At 38.6% G+C, this 25,267-nt stretch overlaps 1 protein-coding gene across 9 annotated transcripts in view; it reads left to right on the plus strand.

The window, feature by feature from the left end:
• Positions 1-25,267, plus strand: part of ST3GAL1 (ST3 beta-galactoside alpha-2,3-sialyltransferase 1) — a 133,217-nt gene that overhangs the window by 70,466 nt on the left and 37,484 nt on the right. For 3 of the 9 annotated variants that reach the window (XM_074264971.1, XM_074265011.1, XM_074264991.1), the window contains one exon: positions 2,522-2,632. The exons of 2 other annotated variants lie outside the window; for them this stretch is intronic. The gene's annotated coding sequence lies outside the window, so the exon portion shown is untranslated. Of the gene's footprint in view, positions 1-2,521; positions 2,633-16,582; positions 16,794-22,197; positions 22,685-25,267 lie in introns of those variants that run through there. 4 more of the 9 variants (XM_074264981.1, XM_074265037.1, XM_074265021.1 and 1 more) reach the window with 3 other exon arrangements.

Here is a 25,267-nt window from a genome sequence, read left to right on the forward strand (position 1 = left end):
TTATTTTACAGATGAAGAAATTAAGCCATGACCTGAGAAAAACCACTTGTTCATTCTGAACCTCAATTTTTCTCATTCACAAAATAAAGAAACGGCATTAGTTTATTTTCTTATTTTTTCTAAGTTTATTTTCTGTTTTGTCCCTTAGCATTATTAGTTCTCTTGGAATGCTAACATTTTATGTCCTGAGATCCCTTCTACCACAGATAATTTATGTTCTCTTTTCTAATAATCTGTGTTTCCAGATTTATTGATTTCAGTCCTACCACTGGGTGTTCTAAAATGCTTTGTAGTTAAGTCCAATCCAGCTCAGACAATCCATGTTCTGAAGCCTCTTCCAATGCTCATGTCCTCTGCTTGGGCTTCTTACTTTCTATGTTCTCCAATTCACTTCCTGAGGGGGGAAATTAATCCTGAGTCACTTGAAGAGGATGTAGGTGGCTTCTGAAAGAAGTGACAGTCACAGTCTTGGCAGTTCTGGGTTGGATAAGCAACTCCCCAACAGGAAAGCCACAGGGATTCATACAATTTTAGAAGCTCTACAGAAAAACCCAAAATAATTTTGGATTCCTTGATTTGTATTTATCCCCAGAATATTTTTCCCCCTTGCTCTCTGTAATTTCTTTTCACTCTTTGCAATACATTCTTTCAAAACTCGTCTACACAGATGAGGATTTCCTACTAGATTTCCTACTAGAGCAATTAATCTTTTCTTTTTAATGGGGAGACATTTTTTTGTGATGATCCCTGGAGAACTGGAAAATATCCTAGACCGAAGAGTCAACTTTAGCCCCAACTCTGACATTAAACATTTGTATATGCTCTCCACCAAATGATTAATGTCTAGTATCCTCACAGAGCCAATTTGACAGAGTGGGGAAAATAACTGATAAACAGTTGAGATGGAAGAGATTGGGATACTGGTTTCAACTCTATCATTAATTGGTTGTTTGACCCCGGGGGCAAGCAGAAAAGGCACACTTATTAAGCACCTACTGTAAGGAAGAAATTTTACAAATATTATCTCATTTCATCCTCACCCCAGCCCATTTTACAGTGAGAAAATTGAAGCTGACGGAGATTAAATGACTTGCTTTGGTATATACTAGAAGCTGGAGGTCTTAGGCTCTATCCACTCTGCTCCTAAATGCCTCATTCATCTTGGGCATATCACTCTATGGCTGACTATGGAGTCAAGCATCTGAGAGATTCCTTTCAAATTGTTGAAATCCCAAGCCAGGAGGCCATCCCCATTCCTTACCATATGTGCACTTGCATGTGCATATATCTGTGTGTGTGTGTGTGTGTGTGTGTATGTGTGTGTATGTGTGTGTGTGTATATATATACACACACACACACACTAACTGTCTCATGGTGTTCTTATAAAAAGTTACAAAAATATAAACTATTATTCTTGCACATAGTGAGCACTTAATGTTCTTTAAATGAATGGATAAATGATAGAGAACATTTTAGGGGTCAGAATGTAGATATTGTAACAACCTGGGGTAATCAAAAATATCAATAAAGTGATGGAACTTGAATGAGACCTTAAAGCTTATAATAATCAGTTAATCATCAAGCACCAGGATATGAAATCAGGCACCCAGAAATGCAGATAAAAATGATTTACCTAGTTAGTGAGAGTCTGCAGCCAGACTTAACCCCAGGAAGATGAGCCTTTCTGACTCCAGGCTCAGGCTGACATCCTATAAATAAAGACAACATATGTACATAGAAATATATGCCAAATATAACCAAAATAAACACAAGGCAATTTAGAGTTAAGAACATGGTTAGGGCCCTTCCTAAAGCTGATCCTAAGAAGAAAAATGCCAATCAAGAGAGGAAGAGATTTCTCCATAGTAGCAATGTAGAAGCTGGCATTTGAACTGAACTTTGAGAAAAATTAAGATTTTTTTTGTTTTTAAATAATATTTTATTCTTTTATGAACTACAGATAAAGATATTTTTAACACTCTTTTTTAAAATTTTGAGTTCCAAATTCTCTTTCCTTCCCCTCCCTGAGATGGTAAGTAGCTTGATATAGATTATGCATGTGCAGTCAGGCAAAACATATTTCCTTATTAGTCACATTGTAAAAGAAGACAGCCGACCAAGAAAAAAAAATAGGAAAGTAAAAAATAGTATGCTTTGATCTGCATTCAGACTCAAACAGACCTTGCTCTGGATGTGGATAGCATTTTCCACCATGAGTCCTTTGGAAATGTCTTGGATCATTAAAACTAAGGATTCTACAAGGCAGAAAGGAGGAGGGAGTATATTCTAAGCATGGGGAAGATAGCCTGTGCAAAAGCACTTCAAAAATTTGGCTGAATCATAGATGATTTAAAGAAGAGTCAAGGATGAAAAAGGCTGTGTGGTAAAGGGTTTTGAAATGCCAACAGAATATTTTGCATTTGGCAGAATATTTGCTAATGGCCATAGGGAGCCAGTAGAGTTCATTGAGTAGGAGAGTACCATAGTCAGACCCAGGCTCTAATAGTATTACTTTGGCAGGTGTGGGGACTGGATTGCAAAAAGGAGAGATCTGAGGAGAGACGCCAATTAAGAAGCTTTCCAGATTTCAGTGAGATGAAGAGGACCTGAATGAACTCCAGTGGTGGCTGTGTGAGTAGAGAAAAAGGAATGGATGTAGGAGATTTTTTTTTTCAAAATCAACAGCACTGATTGGCTATGTGGGGTGAGGAAAAGCAAGGAATCACAGGTGTTTCAGAGACTGGAAACTTGGGTTTCTGTAAAGGTATTGTCAGCATTGTCAACAATTGTCAACAGACATTGTTCAATAGTTTCAGTTGTGTCCAACTCTTGGTGACCTCGTTTGAGGTTTTCTTGGCAAAAGTCATGAGTGACTTGCCATTTTCTTCTTCAAGTCATTTTACAGTTGTGGAAACCGAGGCACACAGAATTAAATGATTTACCTAGTTAGTGAGAGTCTGCAGCCAGACTTAACCCCAGGAAGATGAGCCTGACTCCAGGCTCAGCATTCCATCCCCACAATAGCTGCCTAAAGTAAAATAGGTTAGAAGCAGGGTTATTTTGGAGGGGGATGTGATGAATCTGAGGTATCTATAGCACTTCCAAAAATGCCAGTCAGAAGAGGAAGAACTTTGAGTCAGGAACAGAAGTCATAGATGAAGAAAAGCTAAAGGATTATCTTTGTTAACAAAATTCTGTTACCCATCCTTTTGGAAGTAATGTTATTTAGCAATTGCTGAATCTCATACTTCCCCATTTTCAAATTAACCAAATTTGGCCTTTCTCAAATTCAACTACTGAACTTGATTGGTACAGACTGCATCATTCCTGGGTGGATTAAAGGGCTGGATAAAAATGACACTCATTTGTTTAAAAACAAGCCAACTGGAACAAGATGTTTTTAAGCATTGCATTGATGAAGGAAAGAATCTTACAAGTGCAACCAGAGCCTTTCATTAAAGATACAAACTCTCCCTCCTCTCGCTTGCCTCCATAGCCTATGAAAAAGGATCTGTCAGTTCCCAGGGGGCAAAAGCAGAGCCTTCCTAGTGGTTGTATCATCACAGGGTTTCTTGGGGGCTGAAATAGAAAACCACATTCTTGCAACAGCAAAGGCAGAGTTGTATAGTGGGAAGCTCCCTAGACTGAAAGGCAGACATCCTCTGTTTTCAATTATACCACAAGAAAACCAAAAAAAACCAGAGATATTTGCAGCTCCTGTTTTCTTCCCTTACAAGTCACTTTCACTGGTAAAGATCCACCTGGGTCATCAAAGCTTTTTAAGGAGTTGGTAAGTGATGGCTGGTAATGTAATGAAAACAATATTAGCCCAGAAATCAGAAGACTAGGGTCCAAGTCTGAGCTTTGCTATGACTCTGGACAAGGACTTGAAACTCTTTGAACCTCTTCTGTAAAATGTGACAATACTTTCCACTTTGGGGTCGTTATGTATAGAAGGCTACCTATGGACATGAGTTAGTGGGATGACTCTCCTGGTTTGGTTTTGCTCTCTTTGGGGGAAAGGTGGAGAAAGCTGAAACCTTCCTCTGGCCCTAGTTGTAATGTGAAGAGGAAGTCGAGTTCCCAAAGCCTAAGCCAGCATTATATGAGATGGAAAGGCTTCAAGTTTTGGTTCTGATCTGGAAGGAATACTAGCCTAGCTGAGTTGGTTAAGGCTCATTATCACCAAGTTGGGTACAAATGGCTCCTTTTCTCTGATCAAGGCAACTCAGAAGAACCATTTGGTAAGGCAAGGAGGGGTTCTGATCTGCATCAAATGAAATCACAGAGCATTGATGCTATTAAAGCGGTTGGAGCTGTGTACAGGTGTGTGAAGTCTGTAACCCAGAACTGGCTTCATATATTCAGGATCTTTTGTGAGTCTGGAGTCATCCCCTTCAAATCCTTTTTGTGGATAGCTTTTCTCCTAGCCCAAAAAAATGAAAATATGCCGAGCTCTTTCCCGAGTGTTTTTAATGTATGCTAATCTTGTTTCTATAAAACACTTATGTGAACTCTCAGTTCAATTCCCTGATCTGTGCTTCAATGAAATCTTTCTTCTCTGCAATTCCTGCTCTCCCCACTCCCACCTCCCTACCCCTTCTCCTTGGGTTCCACTATCACCTTGGCAAATTCATCAGCTCTAAGAATTTCCACTGGGCAAGCGCAGTGATATCACAGCTGTTTCTGCCTCAGATGTGAAGGCCCATCCCCTCCCATCAAATGCCTCCCGTTTTCCTTCTCATTCTTCAAAGTAAATCACTTCCCTCCTCCTGCTCCTTGAAACCTTGCAGTAGAAGTCATATTGACAGCTGGACCGCAACATAGTTTGGGGAGTGGGGGGAAATGAAGGAAACGTTAACTCAGATGCAGCGAGTAGTTCAGAACAGCTTTTGTTGTTCAGTTGTTTTTTAGTCATGTCCGACTTTTTTGTGATCCTATTCTAGTTTGTAATTTCCTTCTCTGGCCCATTTTCCAGATGACTAAATTGAAACAAACAGGGTCACACAGCTAGCAAGTATGTAAGGCTGGATTTGAACTCACAGAGATGAGTCTTCATGACTTCCGTCAGGACAATTTTATACTTACTACTAACCTGCCCTGGATTTCCAATTAGATAAGAGGAACTGTGGAGAAAGAAATCTCCCACCCTACAAGATAAGAGATCCCTTAAGTGCAATGCCCTACAACTTCCCATCCCATGAGGAGCTCTATGAATGAACTTAGAAAAGCAGCCCAGGAGAGGAGACAAGGATATTAAGATGTACATAACTTATTTGTCCTCTTACAACAGCTTGCAGCATTGATAGTAATTACTCTGCAGGCAAGACCTCAGCCAAGAATCTTCTGTGATTTTTGTTGTCCTTCCAGCTAGGTGACTTAGTAGACAGAACACTGATTTGGAATCAGAAAACACTGAGTTTAAATCCAGCCTCAGATACATACTAGGTATATGATAAAGGGCATGTCATGTCATTGCTGTCTACCTTAGTTTCATCAACAGCAAAATGGGTATTATAATAATAGTATCTATCTCCTAGAGCTGTTGTAAGGACCAAATAAGATAATATTTGCGAAGTACTTAGCACAGTGTCTGGAATTTAGTAAGTGCTTTTTAAATGCTCATGCCATTCCCTTCTAACTCTAACACTGGTGCCCCAAGATATTTTCCTCTAGTTGTCAAAAATCAAAACAACAAAAACCTTGAAGCTGGGGACATAACACCTCCAAAATAAATTTCCATAACACATGGAAATGAGTAAACAAATGGGTATACCAGAAAGTTACTTTATCTAATAGAATGAGGGCATTTTACTGGATGATCTTTAAGGTCTCCTTCATCTCTTGCTTCTGTGATTTTCAGTGACTTTATTTTTCTGGGCTTTAGCGCTCTTCCATAAAATGAGGGGAGTGAAGTAAACAAACTCAATGATTTTTTCCTAACTCTAACATCTGTAAAGCATTGTCTAACATTTCATATTCTATATTCCCATGTTCTATGTTTAAAGTTCTCTTCTAGTGATAACATTCTAAGTTCTCCGTTCTAACATTCTGTTCTAGATTCAAACATGATTTCTAGTTCTAACAGCCTATAAATTTTCAGTGGCTAAAAAAAAATTACTTATCCGAGGAGTGTATGATTCCTTGTCTCCCTCCTGGGGTCCTATTCTTCCTGATCCTTCTTGATCCACCTTCAAAGCCAGTCTTTGCATTTAAATTTGAGTCATAATGTTCTTTTTACACTCTCAGGGAACAGCCCTGCCAGATTTTGGCGTTTAAAGAGAACAATATGCCTTCTTATTGTTTCAGTATTTCTGAATCAACCCATTTCCTACTTCCTCCCTCCAACTACCACCACTATCAAACTGCCATCACTCATTTTACATTTAAAACCACTGGAGTTGATTAGTAACTACTTTATTTACTTATTTATTATTTAATTCTATGCCTTAGCCTTTTAGAAGCTCACATTCTCTCTTTGTGTCTTAATGATAGAAAAACAGATAGTGGTCCTGAATTCTTTCACAACAGTGTGAAATGTTTTGTTGACTTTTTAAAAAATTCTATTCAACATCTGATAGTAATATAATAATAGTACATATTTATACACCTGTCTAAGGTTAACAAAAGGTAGCTAAGTGGTGCAGTGGCTAGAGTGCTGGGCCTAAAATCAGGAAGATCTGAATTCAAAATTGGCCTCAGAGACTTATTAGCTGGGTGACCCTGGGCAAATCACCTAATCCTGTTTTCTCATCTCTAAAACGAGTTGGAGAAGTGGTAAACCACCATGAGCATGGAGTAGCAAACCGTCCCTGTATCTTTGCCAAGAAAATGCCAAATGGGTTCATGGAGAGTCGGAGATGACTAAACAACAACTATGGTTAATGAAGCTGTCTGTTAAAAAAAGTTTTATTATTAATACTCTTATTAAGAGGATGAAATGAGATATTTGTAAAACACTTAGCATAATGCCTAGAGCACAGTAGGTACTATATAAATGCTAGCTATTATCACTGTCACTTTCCATTGATTCCCCAAGACTAGAAGCTTCTCCTTTAACAAATATGTCCAATTAATTAATAAGTCCATCAGCACATTGCCCTTAAAAAAAAAAAAAAAAAAAAGCACACCTCATTTAGAACTTTTAATCCAGTCAGCTTGCCCATCGGTCCTTAGAAGTCACCATTGTCACCGCCCTCACCACAAACTAGCCAGTAGTGTGTGTAAGTGCTATGATGCTCTTTTTAAAGATGAGGAAGCAGACCTGAGGCAATTAAGGGATTTACTCATAGCTACTTGGCATGGGGGATGAAGGGATTCCTTTCAAAAAGACAGAAACGTGTATAAGGACAGTTTTGACCACCATAAGTAAATTCTCTCTAGTTGGTTTCATTTGTTAAATGAAAGGATTGGACATTGATCTCTCCCAGCTCAAAGATATTCTGAGAGTTGCCTGGTTCTCAGATCCAAGTGAAGACAGTATCTGGGTCACTTGGCTTTTTGATCCAGACTTGTAATTGTATCTGTGTTAGGAAGTCCCTAGTGTGAAAACTCCCTCTATTGGTGCAGGCTGGTATAAATTTCCTGGTGCATCAAAAGGTTTTCTATGGCCATGTGGCCAGGAAGCATCAGGACTTGAAGCCCTCTACAATGGGATTGACATTTCACATGGCAAGAAGAAAAAGAGGAGGACCACAAAAAATAGTAGGAAGTGGAAGCAAAAGAGGAGGAAAGTGAGAAGGAAAAGTGAGAAAAAAAAGAAAAAAGGAGGAAGAAGAGAATGAAGGGGAGGAAGAAAATGAAAAGGAATAAAAGAGGAGGAAAAGGAAAATAAGAAGGGAAGGAGGAAAAACAAAGGAAGAGGAGGAGTAAGAAGAGAAAAGAGGAAGAAGTAAATGAGAATGGGAGGAGCAAAGAAGAGGAAGAAGAGAAAAGAGGAGGAAGAGGAAAATGAGAAGGAAAAGAAAGAAAAAAGGAAGAAGAGGAAGAAAATGAAAAGGAATAGAAGAAAGAGGAGGAAAAGGAAAATAAGAAGGGGAGGAGGAAAAACAAAGGAAGAGGAAGAAGTAAATGAGAATGGGAGGAGCAAAGAAGAGGAAGAAGAGAAAAGAGGAGGAAGAGGAAAATGAGAAGGAAAAGAAAGAAAAAAGGAAGAAGAGGAAGAAAATGAAAAGGAATAGAAGAAAGAGAGGAGGAAAAGGAAAATAAGAAGGGGAGGAGGAAAAACAAAGGAAGAGGAAGAAGTAAATGAGAATGGGAGGAGCAAAGAAGAGGAAGAAGAGAAAAGAGGAGGAAGAGGAAAATAAGAAGGGGAGGAGGAAAAACAAAGGAAGAGGAGGAGGAAGAGGAGAAAAGAGGAAGAAGAATGAGAAGGAAGGAGGAGAAACGAAGAGGAAGAGGAGGAGGAAGGAAAAATGATTAAATTTGTACATAAACCAGATGGGAGCCACAGCCGAAAGTCTCTTTAGACCCAGTCTAAACTAATCCTGGAACTAAAACAGGATTCATGCTGAAATTCACTGTCCCTGTGTCCTGTCCTGGAATCTGCAAACTCCAGCCCTAATGCATGTTGGAACTCAAGTCATTCACAGGCTAATGAAATTCGGTTCAAAAATAGTTCAGAGCTTCAGAGCGCCATGCTGGTTTTATTCACCCCCATCCCCGGGGGCCAGCCATTGTTCTTCCGTATCACAAACCAGGAAATTAAAGATCAGGCGCTGGGCCCATCCCAGCTCCTCTACTGGGGAAAAAACAAGCGCCTACTATGTGACAGACTAGCAGGAAGTACTCATTGGCGCTGCAGATCCACTTGGAAGGGAAGTCCTGGTTATTATGATCCTTCTGTTATGGATGAGAAAAGCGAGGCAAGCCCAAGTGACTTGATTGCAGTCCTGGCCTTTTCCTGGCAAGGAGCGCTGAGTCTCGAGGAGAGTCTGTGAGTATGGGAGGAGGAGATGCGGAGGGAGGCTGTTCGGACCTGCAGCCTCGGGCTGGGCTAAAGTCTTGCTTTCAGGACCGGAGTTTCTCCTGGGTTAAGGAGAGGGAGCAAATCTGTTCGGAGAGGTTAGAGGGGAGTAAATGGAAGTAGCCTGGGAAAGAAGGGTGGAGGCCTAGTGGAGAAGAGTGTTTAAATTCAGAGAAACTCATCTTCATTCGGGAACCTGGAGTTAATAGGAGCCATGGAAGTTTCATGAGCCGGGGAGCCCCACGGTCTGAGCAGAGTTCCAGAAAAATCCGTGGAGCTTGAGCCAGAGATGAAGTGAGGGAGCCTTGAGGCAGCGGACACACCCACGGGCTGCGAGGGGATGAAAGTGAGCTCCTGCATGGGGTGCAAATAACAACAGTGATAATAACAGTTGGGGTGGAGAAAATCATAACTGCAATGAAGGTGATAATAATGGGGGTGGGAACAGTAATAAAAAGCGGGGCAAAGATGATAATTGACAATGGAAGTAATTAAAATGGCTGGGATAGAGTGAGGGTGGAAATAAACAGGGGAATGGTAGTAATTGGGATGGTGGTAACAATTAGAGTTAGATAATAATTGTGGTAGACGTAATAATAACTGAGTACCAATAATAATGCTTGGAGATTATCAAGGGGTCAACATGATCGTTTTAACTGGATTAGAGAGAATTGAGTTGGGGATAGTAATTAATTAAGGTAGAGGTAATTGCAGTGGTGATGGTAATAATGTAGTAGAAATAATATTTATTGCGGTAGAGATAACATTAGAGTGGTGATAGAGTGGAGGTAATGATTATAAATAACAAGGCTTGGGTGTCTCAGTAATAATGGGGTAAAGGTGACAATTGTAATTGTGTTAGAGATAATTAAATTGTGGGTTGAGAAATGGACGGAGACAATAACTAGGGTGGGGATAGTGATAATAATTGAGGTAGAAATAATCATCGGGGTATAGATACTTGAAGGGATAATTGAAATAGCTATAATAATTGGGGATAGAGATAATAATTATGGTATAAATAATAAAAATTGGGGGGTATCAGTAATAATAATTGGAGTAAGAAGGGCCTTTCTTGGGCTAGAAGGACTCGGCACATCAGGTGAGTGCAGAAGCAGCGGGGCAGAGGATGGTGGGCTGTTAGCATTTGTGGGAGAGAGGAGGTTTTGGTTTAAGGTTCCAGGTCAGAGGGAAAAGCTGAAGTGAAGCTAGAGGTACCATCCCCTATCCCAAGATTACAGATGTTTATTCTAATACTTTAAATTTTAAAAAAAAAAGTGAACTGGCAAAAAAGAAAGAAGCCAACCATAAAAACTTACTATGGGAACAGGGAAGACCCAGGTTCATCTTTAGAAGAGGACACTGAAATTAAAAAAAAAAAAAAAAAAAAAAAAAAAAAAAAAAAAAAAAAAAAAAAGCTTTTTCTACCCAAAGAGTAATATTAAATGGTTCCCTTCCTGGAGATAATTTATAGAAGAACTCAAAAAAGAATTTAAAAATCTCTTGAAAATTAGAATTGGGCAAATAGAAAAAAAAATACAGAATCAAGACAAAAATAACTCTGAAAATTAGAATTGGGCAAGGGGAAGCCAGGGAAGCTATAAGTGACCAATAAATAACAAAGCAGATTATAAAAAATGAAAAAATAGAATAAAATGTGAAACATAAGAAAAACAACAGACCTGGAGAACAAATCAAAAAGAGAAAATATAAGAATAATTTAACTACCTGAAAGCTATGACCAAAAAAAGAACCTTGCCACAATAATGCAAGAAATAATCCAAGAAAATTGTCTTGAAGTGATAGAACATGAAGGGAAAGTGAAAATAGAAAAAAAAAATCCATTGAACACCGCCTCAAAGAGATTCTTTTGTGGAAAAATACACAAAATTTTGAAATCCCCAGATCAGAGAGAAATTTTTTCAAGAAACAAGGAAAAAAATTCAAATATGCTGAAGCTACAATTAGAATTGTATAAGACTTGTCAGCAACCATAATAAAAGACCACAAACCCTGGAATCGTATATGTCAGCAATCAAAATAAGTAGGCCTGTGACCCAAAATATCATATCCAGGAAAATTCTCCATACTATTGAATGGGAAAAAATGGACATTCAACAAACTTGTAGATTTTCAGGACTTTCTATCAACCAAACCCAAACTCAATAGAAATTTTAATATATAAAAGATCATATAAAAGATATATAAAGATCAATTTCAAGAAATTTAACATAGACAAATTGTTTCTTTTTTTACATGGAGATAGCCTGATTTTAAGACTAGCATCAGCAATAGGGTATATATAGTATATATGTATACTATAAAAGGTATAGCACCCTCCAAAATTTATAAAGAAATAAGAGGGGAGGGATGGGTGCATGGGGATGCAAAGAATAGAGGAAGAAGACAAGGGAAGTATCCATGGGTGAGGGGAGGTTAAATAATACCAAGGTAGGTTAAGGAATAGAATTAAAGAAAGAGTTAACAGGATGGGAAAGATGTGTGTGTATATCTGTCTATATCTGTGTCTATATATAATATATATTTATGTGTGTGTGTGTGTGTTTTCACACACACACACACACACACATATATTCTTTCTTAACTATATAGTCTTCTTGGGGGAAGTGGGGAGATGAAAGAGGAAAAAAAGAATGATGTCAAAAATGTGCAGAACAAGGAACAAAAGAACAGTTTATAAGGAAGTAAAGAAAAGACGAACATTCATGAATATAATTTCTTTTACAAATATATATACTTTCTTGAACTAGGAGTGTATTGTTATATATTTTGAATCCTCTCTGATGTTCTGCTGGGTACATGGCAATGTTCTATTTTGTTTTCCTTTTCTGTTTTACTTTTTTTTTTTTTAATTAAAAAAAAATTCAATAAAATGAAGAGGATTCGACTTAACTTTCTCTTTCAAGCCCCTTCCAGTTTCCTTTTGATTAGTTTCAAGGGATGGATTCTCCATTCTTCATGATTTTCTCCTCCAGGATCTTCTCCTTTTAATGTTTGCAAGTAAACCCCCCCTCATCCTTCTGGGTGTTCTATTTAGATTTACTCTATTTATTCTATTCAGCATTCTATTTAGAATCTGGAGGTGGTTGGTTGTAATTTGTTCTCAAAGTTGATCTCAGGGAGGCCACGCCATGACATGCAAGTGAAATAGATTTAAGTGAGGGAGGACTGAGCAAAGTTACCACTTTCCCCTCCAGAGCCATGTGGGATTAATGGCCAGATGGGGACCAGGACTGGAACACTGAAACAGTGGGAAGCCTTGGCCTTTTTAAGCCAGTCTCAGTTTTACTGAGACAATTCTCAGTCAGCAATTAAGGTTGAATAAGGAAGGAGACAGAGAACGACCTCTTTTACGTAATCAAAAATAATCAATCTGGGAGAGGAAAATTCTTCCCTCTGCCAAAACAGAAACCATTGCCATTTACATTCATTTTGAGCCAATAACCAAAGGAGGATTGGCTTGGGACCCGTTGTTTGGCCAATTAATGAGAGTCAGAGTGATTTCAGTTTAAAGCATGGTCCTAGCCTTTAAACCCCAAAATTTCTTGGGAAATTTAACTACTGACATGTTCCTTCATAAACTCAAGAAAATACCAACTCATTCATTTGAGGATGATGGCAGATCACACCATCTTGTGATTTCTCTCCTTGCATTTTTTTTTTTTAAGAAATTACTGACCCTGAAATTCTTTCTAGGATGATTTTGAACCTGACACTCATCTGACAAGGTCCTGGGCCTAGCCAGGGATTCATAGTCTTCATTTTAAAAGTTCAGAGACTAGGCAGTGTTTTCTAGGATCTCAAGGAATAAATCGTGTCTAAAATAGATTCTGCCATACTGCAGTAGGTGACTAATAAATTTTGTGGAATAGAATTTCATTTTTGTGATCATGGAGAGCTGGTGTTTATTCTTTTAAAAGAAACTTTTCATCTTCTTTGTCAGTCCACATGCAAAGCATTTTGCTGCATTCTGGGCATATTAATCCAAGCTAAGGTGTCTAGTATAGTGGAGATCTGGTCACATGAAAATAAGCTGAAAGAAGTGGGAAGTGGAAGGCTTGGGGACAAAAGGGACAGAAGAACTTGTCTGTGGGGTGGAATTGTTCCTCGATTCGTTTTAGCCATCTCTGTGCCCTTGGCCAGGCCTCTTCAGGCCTCAGTTTCTTATTCTGTATAAAAAGGTGAGGGAGGATGTTGGTCACTAACAGCTTGAATGCCAGCAAGAAAAGCTTCCTGTTAATTAGAGTCCTATATTGACATGGATTGATTTCTGAAGTAGTGAGCTCCCTGTTACTGAGAGGTTATCTGGCTGAAGCTAAATGGCCACATCTGCTAGATTTTGGAGGAGATTGATGCTTCATGCACCCAGGTTGGATTAGCTGACTTGAAAGATCCCATCCAACTTTGGGATTCTATGATTAAAAACTAAATATGCTTAGTAAACTAAACTAAAATAAATAATAACTAATAATAAAATATTTATTTTAAATATGTAAATAATAAAATAGATGTGTTTACTGCATATAAAATAAATAATAAAAATATTTATTTCAAACATATAAATAATAAAAATAAATATGCTTCCTGCCTGTCAGGCACTGTGCTAATGATGACTTATAGCTATTAATGTAATCAAGGATCTCCAGTTATTTATTGAGCATTTGATGGAATTACACAGCAAAGGCAAATCAGAACAAGAAAACATGAATGGAGGGAGGAGCCAGATGAAGGGTAAGAAAACATATCCCTAATATAAAAGAAAATCTTGTTTAATTTGCTGGTGCCAGGATATGGTTCCCTACCAATCTAAGGTTTATTGCGAAGGACTATGGCATTTGGCACAGGCCTGTGGGCCTCCTGGGTACTGAAGTTCTCAACAAAGACAAGGATCATTGATTTGGAGCCATAGCATAAAATGCTGGCACTAATTCTTTTTGTCTATGACTAGACTCTGGCATCCTGTGTCTCCGAGAACTGTGTTTTCTGGAGCGCTCCACCTCCAAATTTGGGAGGGTGGTTGTTTCACCACACCCTTGAAAGAGTTGAGTTGCTTAAAAAATACTCCCCAGAGAAGCCTCTCTGTGCTTTTACCAGATCCTCAACAATTTAGTGACCAGGGGCCTCCAGAGAAAGATTAATTGCTTTGTTTCTGTTTCTTATTTTATGGGGCCTGTCCCAGAGTTAGGCTGCCACTGATGTTTTGGGTAATCTTGGGCAAGCTCACTGCTGCGACCAGAAAACAAGGGAGTTGGATTATTTTTTTCCTGTTTTAGTTTCTTTTCAGTCTTTGGCCAGAGGATTTAAGGAGAGGAATGGTCTAGAACTTGGCCATCTCTGTTTCTGTATTCTTGTTGGCAGAGAAGAATGTGAATCTCATCTATGTTTAAGCACTCTGGAATCTTGGGAGTCAAGAAATTTGAGTTCCAGATTTAGCTGCATCAGTATAATAGTATAATAATAGTAACTACCCCTAAGTGATGTTATGTGGCTAAAAAATGAGATAATATTTGTAAAAAGTTTAGTATAGTGCCTGACACATAGTGTAGTCATTTTTTTTTAGTTGTGTCCAACTCTTTGTGTCCCTGTTTGAGGTTTTTATGGCAAAAGATACTGGAGTAGTGATTCAAAGTTATCTCAAAAGACTTACAACAGAAAATGCCATCTGCACCCAGAAAAAGAACTAAGAACACTGAATGTAAATCAACACATGCTATGTTCACTTCTTTTTTTTGTTTTTTGTTTTTTTTTTTTCCCATCTCTCCCATGGTTTTTTCTTTTTGCTCTGATTTTTTCCCCCAACATGATTCATAAAGCAATGTGTATTAAAAATAAATAAATAAATAATAAAAATAAAGAGGAGATAATAAATAATAAAAAATATTACAATTTTAAAAAAAGATCCTGGAGTAGTTTGCCATTTTCTTTAGCAATTCATTTTACAGAAAAGGAAACTGAGGCAACAGGGCTTTAAGTTGCTTTACCCAGGGTCACACAGCTAGTAAGTGTCTGAGGCCAGTTTTGTACTTCAGAAGGTGAGTCTTCCTGACTCTAGGCCCAGCCCTCCATACACTGTGCTACTTAGCCGCCTTCTGGGCTATATTAAATCCTATCATCATCATCATTATCATAAGTATAATCATTTAAATTCAGTAGGCATTCATTAAACACCTACTGTGTGCCAAACACTCAGATACCTATTATCTGTTAGGTAATACAGATAAAGGGGGGAAAAATTTATGAAACAGTACCTGCTTTTTCAAAGGCGTTACAAGGGGGAGTCAGAGAATAAATAAATACACAATAAATAAATAGTAGATATGTTTAAAGTAATTTCAAAAGTGAGGGAGTGCTAATAATAGAGGGAGTGTGGGAGGGTTTGGGAGATTAGAAAAGGCCTTATGTAGGAGGTAATATAAGGACTGTTTTCATAAGGAAGCACTTAGGAGTTGGGGGTGAGAATGGTCTAGTTCTTAAGCTCTGTAACCCTTAGTTTCTTCCTCTACATATCATTCCTCTGAACTGGGACTAAGTCCAGAAAACCAGTTATAACACAGGAGATGGATGCTGCCAAGTCAAGAGCCTGAGGGCCTAATCCAGTGACCTAATCTGAGCATTTACCTAGAAATGCGGGAAAGCTGGATAGGTTGTTATAGTTTGGGTTGGAAGGTATTTTACACCCTTTTGTTGAATTTAGAGCTGGGCTGGACTTTATAAATCATTTGGTTCAGTGGTTTTCAAACTTTTTGGTCTCAGAACCCATTTAATTCTCTTAAAATTATTGAAAACCCCCACATGCTTCTGTTTATATGGGTTATATCTTCAAATTTATTGCATTTGAAATTAAAAGATCAGTATTATTATGAAAATAGTTTTGAGCTTCTTGTAGGCCTGCTGAAAGAGTCTTGGAGGGCACACTTTGAAAACCCCTGATCTAGTCTAGCCCTCTAATTTTACAGATGAGGAAACTGAGGTTCAATTTAATAGATTAAATGGTTTGCCCAAAGTCACTTAGCTATTATGAAAGAACAGAAGGGGGCTCCTGGATCTCCTTCAGAGCTATGAACCTCCTCATCCTAAGCATACACAGCTAATCTATTCCTAGTGTATTTTTAGCATAGCTTGCCCCTTATAGAAGGTTCTGTTGAGGTACAGACCGGAATTAATGGCTTTCTCTCCACTCCCCATCCCCAGGTACTTTGCAGCACAAAGATTCTGTATTTCTATGAATCTGAGCCCTGGATTTAAGTTAATATCTTCAAATGCCATGATTCTCCTCCTGCCTCACCATCCTGTTAGATTTTAATTTCACACAGATAAAAGGTTATTTTCAATTCATAGTGGTTGAAAAAAAGTGATAGAGTTGGTCCTTCCTCCTACCACCAAAATGGTACCCAGGATGTCCTGGAGAATTTTGAGTCTGTAAAGCAAGGTTTCATTCTGGCTCTATCACCAACCTCCTGTATGAGAATGTAAGTCATGGAACTTACATATAACTTTAACATGTAAATTACATGTAACTTACAAAAGAACTTTGGAATCATCACCTGCCCAAGTCTCATGGCATTTATAAAACTTACCCTGCCTCCCTTGTACAGGTGTTACGAGGATGAACTCAAGATGACCTGTGTCAAAGGCTTTGAAGAGGCGTAACACACCCCAAAGAAAGATGTGATGGGCAGAGAGCTGGAGAACAGTGGCAAGCCAGCAGTCTGCCAAAACTTTTGTTTTCTATCTCCTGTAACGAACACTCCCCAAAGTTGTCATTTACACAGCATGATGTATATCTTCAATGCCAAGCCATTTTCAGTAAGCCCTAAACAATTTAATTGTTGTTGCTAATTTTTCCCATAACTTCAAATTTGAGGTGGTGTTCATTCTTTCTGCTGAGGATCACTGAGGAAGTATTTGGGGGAAATTCATCAAGATGCCCAGATTGGCTCCCTCTGTGGCTTATGATACATTTAATAAGGATGGAAACGCCCCCATCTAACTTAGTCAGCCAATGATCTCTAAACCAGGGGTTCCTAACCTTTTTTTCATGGATCTTTTAGGCAATCTGATGAAGTCTATGTCAGAAAAAAATTTTCAAATGCAGTAGTTAAAATGTGTAGAATTACAAGGAAAACAAAACTAGCTATGTTGAAATAATTGTCAAAATATTGCAGAATTTTTTTTCTCTTTTGTAAACAAGTTTACAGACCTAAAGTTAAGAATTCCTGGTCTAGAACCTGAGAATAAACCAAGTCACTCATAGAAGCAGTTAAAATTTGAGCTATCAAAAAGAAGCCTAAGATGTACTTCAGTAAAATTAGAGATGCATAGAATGATAATACTGGAAAGGATTTTGGAACAAAGAATGTTACGAGTCAGAAGCACCTCATAACTTAGAAAGTTAGACAGCGGATGTTAGAGCTGTAAGGAACATTAGAACCTAGAATGTTTCAACCCAGCATATTGAGTTGGAAGGAAATTTAGAGCCTTGAATGTAAAAACACAGGATGTAAGAGCTGAAAAGAACTTTGGAATCTAGAAATTTAGAACATAAGGTATTAGAGTTGAAAGGAACTTAGAATATTAGAACACAGGATGTTAGAGCTGAAAGGGACTTTTAGAATTTAGGATATGACAAAAAAGGATGTTAGAGCTAGCTGAAAGGGACTTTTAGAACTTAGAATGTGAGAACACAGGATATTAGAGCTGAAAGGGACTTTTAGAATTTAGAATATGACAAAAAAGGATGTTAGAGCTAGCTGAAAGGGACTTTTAGAACTTAGAATGTGAGAACACAGGATATTAGAGCTGAAAAGAACTTTGGAATCTAGAAATTTAGAACATAAGATGTTAGAGTTGAAAGGAACTTAGAATATTAGAACACAGGATGTTAGAGCTGAAAGGGACTTTTAGAACTTAGAATGTGAGAACATAGGATATTATCTATAAATTTAGAATTTGGAATCTATAATTTTAGAACATAAGATGTTCTAGGAAATTAGAATGTTGGAACAGGGTTTTTTGAGCTGAAAGACACTTTAGAATCTAGAATGTGAGAACATAGGATGTTTAGAACTTAGAACATGAGAATACAGGATGTTAAAGTTGGAAGGCACTTTTTAGAACTTAGAATGTGAGAATACTGGATGTTAGAACTGCAAAGTAACTTTAGAGACTATCTTGTCCAGTTCCTTTAAGAAGATGAGTAAGCCGGTTTTATTGATCTTTAGAGGAAGCAGATAAAAGTGGTAGCTCCAAATTCAAATACTTGGACAATTTTCCCTACTGAAACTTTGTCATGGGTTTTCTTTCTCTGTGCTAAATGAATTAGATGAGCCAGGTATTATAATCCTCAAATAACCTACTCAGTTGTGCATTAAGCAGGTGAAAGGGGAAAAGGTACATGTACCTTGTCTGCAGTGACTAACAAAAAGGAAATAGGAAGCTTAGTTCCCTTGTCATTTTTGACTCTGCTTCCTAGCCAAAAGGGTGCTGAACTAGGGGTTAGGATAGCTGTGTCCTATCTCTGATGCTTCTGCTGAATATTATGCATCCTTTCAGTTAGATTCTCTAGGCTTTAGTTGTTCTATCCACCACATGGAAGTAATAGGAAAATGCCTCCTGTTGACTTGAAGTCAGGAAACTTTGATTTGGCTACCAACTAACCTATGTGGCATTCAGTCAATCAACCAACAAACATTTATTAAGTACCTACTATATGCCAGCGACTATGGTAAGTGCTGGGGATATGCAGACAAGAGTGAAAAAGTCTATTGTCCTTAAGGAATTTATGTTTTACATGGGTAAGTGAAATTTATATAGATAGATAAAAGACAGATAAATTATAGAGACAGAGACAGAGAGATAGAAGAGACATAATTATATAGATATTTATACTTATAAATAGATAATGTAGATGTACCTAAACAAAATCTATACAAAATAAATGTAAATGAATCACTTTATTTCTTAGGGCAGTGGTCCTCAAACGTTTTAAATAGGGGGCCAGTTCACTGTCCCTCAGACTGTTGGAGGGCCAGACTATAGTAAAAACAAAACCTCACACTCTGTCTCCGCCCCTCAGCCCATTTGCCATAACCTGGAGGGCCGCGTAAACATCCTCAGTGGGCAGCATCTGGCTCGGGGGCCATTTGAGAACCCCTGTCTTAGGACTTCAGTTTCCTCATCTATAAATGAGGGGTCTGAACCAGAGTATCAGTAGGATCTCTTCTAGTTGTAAAATACTTTGCTTCAGTAGTGTCTGTCATCATAGTCATATTTCATGGTAGGGTTGTATTAATTATTAGTAATAACAATAATAATACTATTATTTATATCACTCTTTAAAGTTTCAAAAGCACTTTTCAAATATCTCACAATATTTGGAAGATAAGTGCTATTATTTTATTCATTTTATATATGAGGAAACAGGCTGAGAGATTGTGTGACTGCCTCTGAGGCAGTATTTGAAGTTAGGCCTTCCTTCTTTCAAGTTCAACATTATGTCTCTTGCATCAGCTAGCTCCCTCATTTGTAGTACCGTCCCCTTCAAGGTTGTCTTCCATCTACACTGTATTTATTGTATTTTACAGCTGCTGTTCAGAAATTTCAGTCATATACAATTCACCCCAGCTGACATTTTCTTGACAGACATTGAAATAGTCATTACCTTCTCCAGTACATTTTACAGATGAGGAAACTGAGACAAATAAGGCTAAATGACTTTTCTAGGTTCACACAGTTAAGTTGAGGTCAGATTTGAACTCATGTAGATGAGGGTTCCTGATTCCAAGTTCACTGTACCACCTAGCTTCCCATTATACATATATATGCATATATGTTGTTTTCCTCATTGGAACCTGAACTCCTTAAGAACAACAATCTAATACATATTAAGCCCTTTATAAAGGCTTATTAATTCATTGATTATTGTGAAAGCCAAAGCTTTTAGAACAGTGTTAGTAGCAGTGCCATTAAAAGAATAAAATGTGTTATGTGAATGTCAGTGTGAATGCCTCATTGTGCATAGGGTTGTTCTAGGAGCTAGAGGGATCTCCAGAGAGGTTGGGGAAGTCCCTGACCCTTGGGGTCAGATCTCAGGATAAGGGATTAACCTAATCTAGCTCTCTCTCCCTTGCTCCCATAGTATTAAGGAGGGTGAGAATTAATATTCAAAGTGAATAAGGCTCAGCTCAAGGATTCAATGTTTGTTTGGGGGTGAGATGAAAAAATACATCCCAACAGTAAACCCTAGAAGGTGCTCAGCAAATAAACTTCTGTGGTTTGGAAAGGGCAGTGTAGATGTGAAAGAATTAAGTCCTCAGAACAAGGTTTCTGGTCTAAGCAACAAAGCAGCCATTGAGAAGATGACTGAGGAGTGTTATTATTTATCATATAGGTGAGGTCTTCTTTCTCTCATTAGTAGGTAAGGGTTGGTCTTCCAGCCAAACCTCTCAGGCAGGTAAGGAATCTCATCAACAGTATCCCTGACAGTGATATATATACATATATACATTTCTTTGGAATCTTTGAATGATGGGTTAGTCCTATCAGAGTAAACAACCTATTAGTAATTATTTACAATTAATTCCTTATATTGAACCAAAGTCTGGCTCTCTGTGTCTTTCCTCTGATGGTTCCCTGTGGAGCCACAGAGAATTAGTCTGCTTTATAGGCAGCTGAATCTCCATATTGTTGGAGTATATGCTGCAGTGAAAGGGGCAATAAGGGAGGACAGAACACATTATCCTTTGTACTTAAGACATATAAATACCAGGGGATGGGTATTCATAGAACTTGAGACTTGGAAGGAACATTAAAAATGTAAAATATGAGAATGTAGAATATCAGAACTAGACAACTCAAAAATATAGTTTTAGACCTACAAGAGTCCTTGGAGATAATATAAAGAACCTTCCAACTTTAAGACTTAATATTTTGTGTAAAATTTGTGAGCAAGGATCTCTGATTGAGGCAGAAAACTGAGGAACTAATAATAAAGAACTTTCCAACTTTAAGACCTAATATTTTGTGTAAAATGTGTGAGCAAGGTTTTCTGATTGAGGCAGAAAACTGAGGAACTAATAATAAAGAACTTTCCAACTTTAAGACCTAATATTTTGTGTAAAATGTGTGAGCAAGGATTTCTGATTGAGGCAGAAAACTGAGGAACTAATAATAAAGAACTTTCCAACTTTAAGACCTAATATTTTATGTGAAATTTGTAGTAAGCAAGGGCCTCTGAGGCAGAAAACTGAAAAGGAGCTACTTTCAGGAGTCATAGAGTGTTAGAACCGGAGGGGAAACTAGAGGTGATCTAATACAGTCCATTTTACAATGGGGAAACTGAGGCCCTGAGAGGAGAAGTCACTTTTCCAAGATCATGCAGCTGGTTCATATCAATAACCTAAAAGTGACTATCACTCTACTGGGCCCCAGGCTACAAAGATTTTATTTGTTGTTTGTTTTTTCAAATTTAATTCAGCTCAAAAATTAGGAGGTATCTGCCAAAGAGGCAATGTGACACAATGGATAGATCATTGGCTCTGGGGTCCTAGGAAGCAGATTTAGATCCACCTCTTAAGGATCAAAGGCAAACAAACACTAGGGAATGTGGATTTGAATGGCTACTCTTAGAATTTAAGACTTAAAGAGGCCTTAAAAATGTAAAATAATAGAATATCAGCGCTAGGTTATGTGAGCTTCCTATGTGAACTTGGTCAAATCATTTAACTTTTCTCCACCTCAGATTCCTTGTCTATTAAATGAAAGAGAGCTGAATTAATTCTGAGATTCCTTCCAGATTTAATAACAATATGCAAAACACCATGTTAGGTCTTTGGAACTTAAAAAAAAAAATCCTGTCTAAGCTCTCACGGCCCTGGAGGAATTCTCACAATAAAATGTGGCCTCTTAGGCGGCTTGCATGATGACCAGAGACTCGGGTAGGTGTGGGCCCGATACTCTCGTGGCCCTGGGTGTTTAACACCTGGCAGGCCAGCCCAGGGTCATTTGGCTGCCTCAGGCCCTCAGGATGGGTGGTGACTGGGTACCAAGATCCTCTTGGCCTCTGGAGAGATTGTTTGCCTGGGTCAGTGGCAGCCCCACGCCTCAGAGGCATCCTGTGACTGACAGGAAGCCCAGATGCTCACCCTCCCCTCCCTTGTGGTTTTCTGCAAAGCCTTTTCCTCTCCTTCCCAGCAATCAGTGAGTGCTGTTGAGAACACTTGTCCAAGAGTCAGGCGATAGTTTACAGCGGCTGTTTATGAGCCATGATAATAGTCCCGCTGTGCTACGAGTGACCTGCTCCCAGGTCCATGCCCTCTCAGCCTCAGTTTCCTGGGCTGTAAAAGGTAGGAGATGGCCCGGTTTCTCTCTCAGGTGTATCTCCTAGCTCTAAATCCTGTAATTGCCTATGAAACCCAGACTTGGATTAAGGGCTTATCTGTTAATTGAGGAACCAAATCTGAACACAGAGTCATGATGTTAGGCTTCAGATCAAGCTCAGAGAGCATCCAGCCCATCTCACGTGTTTTGCTGATGAGAAAACTGAGGGTTCGCTACCTAAAGATGGGAAATGATTAGTGGAGAATTAGTGGCAGAGCCCAGGACGGCACCTGTCTGTCTCTGCGCTCACCCTATACTCCGCTACCCTTTACACCACAACAGAGAAGCTTGTCGGAGCTGGGGAAGGTGGGAGAGCACAGGTAAGTCTAGCACTGGGCTTTGAAAGGGGGTGGGCTTCGAATGGGCAAAGGGAGACATGGAGGCCTCTCAGGAAGAGGGAACAGTTTTAGAGTCCCAGAAGTGGGAGGGAGCATTAGAGTGTTCTATGGACGAGGAGGAGAGCAGTCTGAATCAAGGTGCCAGGTGGAGAGGGATGCTTTAATAGGATCGCTGGGAAGCCAGTCTTTATATTAGTGTTTGATCTGGTCCAGTCATGTGTACAGCTGGTAGAGTGCTTACCATCAGCCCAAGCTGGCAGCCTTGTCTCCTTAGGGAGGCTGATGGGTGGATGTCAGCCTGTGCTTCACTGTTCTATGTATAATTATAAATGCATTTGTCTGTGTTCTTGCATAGTAAAATGTGTATATGCGGATGCATACATGGTGTGTCCATCTGTATTGCACACATACGTGCATTTCTGTCTGTTTACATACCCTCAGATTTACATGCATGTCTGTGTGTTTATGTGTGTGTGTCTTTCTGGGTTGTTTTACAGCTTTTTTAAACATAGTCATACGTCAATGATTTGTATGTTTTTATATATTTGTGAATGTGTACATGTATTCATTTCTATGTTTCTACATTTTCTATGTATATTTATGAATGTACATATATGCATCATGGTATACTTAGTGTTTCTCTGAATAACTATAGATTTGTATATGAATGAGTTTGTGTTTGTATGTGTTTTTTTTAAATGTTGCTCGGTTCATCAGTTTCTCTGCTCTCATGTATATTTGTGAATGTGTAGATGTGGACTTTTCTGTGTCTGTGAGTCTATCTCTGAGTGTCTTTCTGTCTTAGATTTTCTGCATATGTTTATGCCTCTGCATTTCTGTCTGTACATCTGGATGTTTTCATGTGTTTGTGAAATATATCCCATGTTTATTTTTGTGTTACTGTACGTTTTTGAATATATCAATATATGTTTTATATATCTATGTATATGAATTTATGCCTGTCCCTTTGTGGGTTTTTCAGTGGGTTTCGGTATATATTTTTGCAATTGTGTATTACTGGATTTGCTCCTGTATATATGTCATGAGAATGTGCATTTGTGTTTGTGGGCATGTATGTGTGTGAAGAACCTTCTTGGAAGGCGTAGAGCCCTGATTCAACAGAATTTGCATCTATGTGGAAGAAGATTGATTTATACTCATTTTATTAACTGGATCAAATGAGTATCTCAGAATTACTTTGGGTAATTGAGCATCCAGAGAAGCAAATGTATTTGTAGTAATTGAAATAGAAACAAGCCTGCCATTTTCCTCAGATCTCTGAGATCTGACAGCAGGTCTGGTTGACTCTGTGAATGAAATTGGAGGCGGTGTTCCTGCCACGTGCCCTCCTTGGGTCCCACTGACCAGAACCATTTGGGGGGGTGCACCCTGAGTCACAGATTTTTCTGGACTGCATTAGTCTCCCGATTTTCTGATTCAAGTTACCCATATACATCAAGGTATCACTTGGATGGTCATTCCCTTAGGACACCGAAGAGTGTGGCAAACATCCCTTATGGTTTCTTCTCATCAGGAGCATTAATAAAGGCTAAAGACCAAAAACATTCATCATGTTCTCAAAACTGGCTTAGCTGGAAAATAGGTTTGTGTGTTCTATTGCAAGTGAACAGAATGGAGAGTATGCAGAGCACGCAGGCCCTAAATGAAAACAGATGGAACAGATCTCCTGCCATTAATAGAAAAAGGAGGGGAAAGCAAAAGGGAAGGAGGACAAAACCTATCAACGTCTTCCTCTGGTTTTCTGTAGAGGATTATAAGGTTTACAATTGATAGAACCCCTAAAAACCATCCAGTTCAACTCCCACGCTTTATAGATGAGAAAAATAGGGTCCAGAAAAGAATAAACACTTGCCCAAATTTACAGAGGTCGTTAAGTGGCAAAAGGGAGAATTCAAACTCAGAGCCTCCACATCCAAACCCAGTGGTCTTCCCATTCACCACACTGTCTACCCTCAGGACCACCACCACTACCACCAAACATTGGTTGTATATCGCTTCATGCAGAACCCCATGCAGAAGCTAGCAAAAGCAATAGAGACATTATGCTACCATAGAAAGCACCTGAACTTAAATTGAGAAAGCTTGTTTAGAGTCCTGGATAGTCTGATAATTTATATGAATTTGGGCCTGGTCTGTAAAATGGGGGCCGTAATTTCTATCTGCCTACATGCCAGGATGGTTTTGAAGTTCAAATGAAGTGATAGAAGTGTCCTGGAAGAATGGAAAGGACTCGGTGGTCCTAAAGTTTCGGTACTTAGATACTCTAAGGGAGAGGATAAGAGTTTTACACTCACTAGTGAAGAATATAACTCCTTTGCCATATTCTCTTCCTGTGTGTGACGCTTGTAAATATTTTCCTAAAAAGTTTTTATAGTACTCTCCTGATTCGGATACCAATATGCCGTTCTGGCTATCTATGTGTGATCTCTTATTTTCACTGTTTGATTTCCCCCTCAAACTGTTTGTAGACATATGTCTTCAATAATGTCATTTTTGTTAATAATATCATCACCTCCGGAGCTAATCTCTGAGACTCAGGAGATT

This window comes from Sminthopsis crassicaudata, chromosome 1 (assembly GCF_048593235.1).
Source record: "Sminthopsis crassicaudata isolate SCR6 chromosome 1, ASM4859323v1, whole genome shotgun sequence".
Lineage (NCBI taxonomy): Eukaryota > Metazoa > Chordata > Mammalia > Dasyuromorphia > Dasyuridae > Sminthopsis > Sminthopsis crassicaudata.